Source organism: Triticum dicoccoides, chromosome 4A (assembly GCF_002162155.2).
Source record: "Triticum dicoccoides isolate Atlit2015 ecotype Zavitan chromosome 4A, WEW_v2.0, whole genome shotgun sequence".
Taxonomy (NCBI): domain Eukaryota; kingdom Viridiplantae; phylum Streptophyta; class Magnoliopsida; order Poales; family Poaceae; genus Triticum; species Triticum dicoccoides.
The window spans coordinates 62,355,280-62,360,269 of NC_041386.1; the positions used below are offsets into that span (position 1 = coordinate 62,355,280).

The 4,990-nt window shown below is 44.0% G+C and overlaps 1 long non-coding RNA gene across 3 annotated transcripts in view; it reads right to left on the minus strand.

The window, feature by feature from the left end:
- Positions 1–890: 890 nt before the first annotated feature.
- LOC119284990 overlaps positions 891–4,990 on the minus strand; it is a 4,997-nt gene continuing 897 nt past the window's right edge. Inside the window, exons 1-5 of one of the 3 annotated variants that reach the window (XR_005139307.1) lie at positions 4,001–4,984; positions 3,026–3,864; positions 1,774–1,895; positions 1,155–1,626; positions 891–1,035 (exon numbers count right to left, since the gene is read on the minus strand). This is a non-coding gene — a long non-coding RNA (uncharacterized LOC119284990). Of the gene's footprint in view, positions 1,036–1,154; positions 1,627–1,773; positions 3,865–4,000; positions 4,985–4,990 lie in introns of those variants that run through there. The other 2 variants (XR_005139306.1, XR_005139305.1) reach the window with 2 other exon arrangements.

Sequence of the window (4,990 nt, forward strand, 5' to 3'; positions counted from 1 at the left end):
TTGGAAGAAGTACATGGGAGTCGCTTTGTCTTTGGCCATGTGATGGATGTCAATGGTACTGGTACAACAAGCTGTACTGCATCTTATTGTCTCCGCCGCCGCTGCCGCCATCGTCGCTGCAGTGGACGCCGCCACCGCTATCGTCACCGTCGCGGCCGCCGCCACCGTCGTCTTCTATTTTGTTTATGCGGGGATGCCGTGATAGGTTTCCTAATGCCCGTACAGCTCGGTTTCTATTCCGGCTAGATATACCGAGTCACCCAAATCCCTATTATCACGGGACATGCTAACAATTTTTGAACGGAAGTTTGCATGGGAGATTATCCTGTTGTTTCTTTTAATTAAAAACTAAAGGAATTTAAATGGTATGACGGGGCATTAAAGCAACGGACGACACATGGCATAGGAGTACATACTCCTAGGAGTACTAACCCATATATATAAAGTGACAGTGGGATGTCCCAAATGGCACGCCTTCTTTCCATGTGCTCGTCTGTAGTGTGCAGGGGCTCTCCCAATCTTCCCAGTTCCCACCCAAGTGGCTGCGGCGGGCGTCGGCCGATTGCAGCCAGCCAGCCAGGCCCACCGCTGGAGCTTGAAAGCACGTCGCACCAATGGCTTCGGTCTTTCCGTTGCCCCACTGGGATGGAGATAGGTACCCTTTTCTGATGCATCATGGAGTTTAGTTCGGAGAGAAAGAAAAACATAGGTTCAAAAAGAATCTATGTGAAGATTTTTTCTGATCATAAAAAGGATCATTGATTGAAGAAACATAAGTCGAGCAATACAACAACATCCAACCTTTTCTTCTGGTTCCTGTATAGCAAACCAAGATGCGGAGACAACCTACTGAGACAGCTACCCCTGTAGTCGACAGTGCAGTGCCAAAATTTCGTTGAACCTGATTTTTTTTTATCTCATTTATAGCCACAACACCGTGCAACATACACAAGAATTGCTAAATGACTGCTACACCGTGTTGCCAGGAATCAGCTCAAGTTGTTGTGAAGCATAGTTGCGCAGCCACTCCAGACTCTGCATGAACAGTTTAAGCATATTACAAATGTTAGTCCAACTCATGGTGCCAAATATCAGGGCGTGAGGAGGAAATGGATGTCGCGCAAAAAAAGGAAGCTATTGGAGCATTAGCATACATGCAGGTCGTTGTTCTTCGGCCTCATGTGTCTTGTGTTTATGTAAAAACTAAAAAGCCATAGTTCGTTCTTCCAAGTCCTTGTTGGGATCAGTACGCCTTGTCCATGTTTTGAACGCCTCGGGTCGAGGGCTAGGCAGAGAAGTGCTTATGGTCCATAAGTGATAGCAAATGCTAGGTGTTTTGCCGGGTCCTTGCATTTGTCGTAAGCTTTTTCGAAGCCTTTAATGTAGAACCAGCAAAACTGAAATTGTTACCCCTTGTTTCATTTTGTTCAGTTTATGACAAAATACGAATGCGGGGAGACGTGGTAGCAGAGGAAATGGTGGACTGTTGTGACAAAGTGCCAAGGGTAGAGGACCTCATGAACTACCCAGTACATAGTGACAACCTTGCTCTGGTTTGAAGTAATGACTCCTACTTTGACAGATATTTGCAGGATGCTGAAGGAGATAACGGAAGAGCACATTGTCCTGCACAGAAACAAGGAACAAGAAACAAATGTTGACCATAAAGAGAACAAACTCGGAAGTTCAACAGTGATACTGCAGTGTAGTTCCGCTTCATAAGTACTGCAGTGTAATTGCAAATGAATGGACCTATAATAAACATTAGCTCACATTCGGAAGCACTGCAGTGTAGAGATGCGTCGGCCGATCGCAGCCAGGCTCACCGCTGGAGCTTGAAAGCACGTGACACCGATGGCTTCGGTTTTTCATTTCCCCCACTCGGATAGGTACCCCTTTTGTGATGCATCGTGGAGTTCAGTTCAGAGAAAACAACACGGCGACTTTGTGAATTTTTAGCTGTTTAAATTTTGTGAATACAAGTAAAATGTGAAATTCAAGCATGGAAGATGTGCAAATTTGAGAAAGGCCCTGAGTGTTATTGGTTAGCACCATGAGGTGGTGGGCTAGACAGCCAGGGTTCAGAGCCTCTACTTCCACCTATCGATAGATTCTGTTTTGTTTCAAGATCTTCACCGAGTCGCTGCGGATTTCCTTTCTTTTTCTTCTTCCTCTTTGTCTCCTCTGCAATTGTCTTTGTACGCTCCCGTTAATAATCTACTCCCTCTTTTCTTCTTCTTTTTTGACATTAGTGTAGTGTAAAAAGCGCTCTTATATTATGAGACGGAGGGAGTATGAATATAAAGGTATAGCACAACACCAGCCAGTTGTAGCAAGAAAGGTGTGTGGACATTTTATTATAATAGTTCATGACTGCGTGGCGTCAAACCTTGACATTTCTCTCGCGCTTCCTCCTGCCCTCGGCAACCACTATGATCTGTTTGGGCTAGTATATATCTCCCTACCATGTGTCTTTTTTTATTCCCGGTAAACAAGAGCTCGCTTAATTCAATTAGAATGTGATCAGTTGTGACGACGTCTCTCATACAAACGGGAGATCATCACTCATAACAAAAAAAAACTCTTCTCACTATCCTAGCTAGCTCATGTGCTACTGCATGGCTCTCTCTTTCTTCAACCTCATAAAAAAGCAAAAGATGTAGTTTATCCTTGCTTCCTATTTTTGGCCCTCTTTGATTCAACAGATTTTCATCGTAATAATTCTGAAGAATTACAATCCTGAGGAGTTTCTCCTACATTGATCGTTTGATTCGTAGGACTTTTCTTAAGGACTCACTTGATAGCATCCACCCAAATCTTTGGAAAAGAATCCTCTGTTTTTTCCAATTATGCAGTCAAGCAAACCAAGTTTCTATAGGATTCAAAAGGACATGTCATTGCAATCTTGTGGTTTTTCTATTCATGTATTTTTGGAAATCATGCAATAAAAAGGCCCTAATTGTGTAAAATAAACGTTTCAAATTTCTAAAACTGAAAATTAGAGACTTCAAGCATTCTTCTATACCATTTTTCGGTCACTGTTGCTTGCATGTCTTGGGACTGTTACTCATTTGTGCAAGCATTGTCATGTCTCCAAGAAGGTGCATACCTGGTCCGAGAATGTCCGTTCCCGGGCATAGGACCTCGTAGTCTATTACTCGGTTTTTTATGGTGGGATGCACTACTCTTTCGGCTGAAAAACCATCAAAGGCAAACGGAGTGTGCATTTTATGTAAGTTACGTGGAACATTTGGAAAGATAGAAAATCGACCCATTTTCATGGACGAGACTTCTTCCGGTGTGTGCCCATCCGTGTTCCCGCGTATGTGGCTTGATTTGATTGGAACAAAATAAGGCCCGGCCCCACCCCCTTAAAATCAGAGGGGGAGATGATTAGATTAGAAAAAATGAGGAAAAAAGACAACCGTAGGATAAAGTGGGAGCACGGATAGAAGCATGAGGAGGAAGCAGACAAGCTGGATCCCATTTTCACAGGATTAGACGATTACCCATGTTGAGGTGACTTCTGTGGCTTTTGAGGATATATAAAGAATATATCCATGTTTTTCAGCAGGGCTCCCATGAGTTTCAAAATGGACAAAGATAGTTTGCGCATGTGTTTTGTGTTTTATGGTAGGCCTCCCTCCAAAAAAAAAATCATTTTTTGTAGTTATTTAAATTTTTTTAGAAAAACATCAACATACACATGTGCATACTACCGCATATGAGCACATACACACCATATCTTTATGATCACCACCGAGAGGCTGACCCGATAAATCTTTAGATTGACAAAGTCATCACAGACACCTCATAGATAGCGGAAACGTCATACCACTAGAAGAAAAAATTGCACCAACAAACCTGAAATAAATTCAAAAAAATATGAGCACTCGTGCCTACTCTAGGACAGCAAGACTTAAGCTCGGTTCACATTCTGCAAAATGAAAAGGCAGTGGCCTTATTAGTGGCTCAAAAAAAAAATACCGGTTCTTAATACCTTTTTCCCCCTCCAGGTTCCAACTTTATAGCCATTGATGAAATATCCGGCGCAATCCTGCAAAATTTGAATGTTGGCAGTGAATAAGCCCGGAAACATAAGACGAGAAAAACGTAGAACACATATTTTTTTATTAAGGCACCTACTAGTACTGAAAACCTATGTTCATACTGGGAATCTTTCCGCAAAAGAAAAGCAGTCCACAATTTTATTTCTGCCCACCTAATACGAACGTCAATGTATTCCATTTTTAGAAAAGGAGGATGTATCCCTGGCCTCTGCATCTAGAGGATGCATGTAGTCATTTTTTTGACGGGAATAGTCATATTATAATTATTCATAAAGATCATACAAGGTGATACATCAATAAGTCTGAAGTCACCATCTTAACAACCCTGTTGCTACTCTTATCTCCTTGATGAAGGCGTGCTGAATGTCCAAGTCTAATACCAAACAGACATCACACCAAAGCCTAACATCTAAAGTCAGGTGTCCCATCCAAGCCACTAGCTGGATTGAGTCCCACACCGGTCTGGCACACTCCTAGTGAGCACCGCACGCTGCAAGGGCCGTCACCTCCATCTTCCCTCGGTCCATCCTCAAAGCAGAACTGATGCACCGACCTTGCCAGACCTATCTGCCATCAACACCACCATGACGCCAAACAACTTCCTCCTCCTACTCGAGTCCATCTCCAATACGTGCCCATTGCCGAACCTACGTGGTGCCATGCCACTGGGAGCCGCCGTCGGCCTTGCGATAGATGTAACACCACTCCTCCTCTTGTCCCCTCCAGCCAGCACGTGCTCCAAAACGATGCCCTCAGGAGGGACAACGACATCGAAGGTGCCATCATCGTCCGATCCGGTAAATCCGGATCTAGGGTTTCCCCCGGAGCATCACGAGTGGGGCGCCATGACCTACAACAACGATGCATCAAGAAGGGAACGACGTTATAGACGCCGCCATCGCCCGCCATGACCGTAGTCG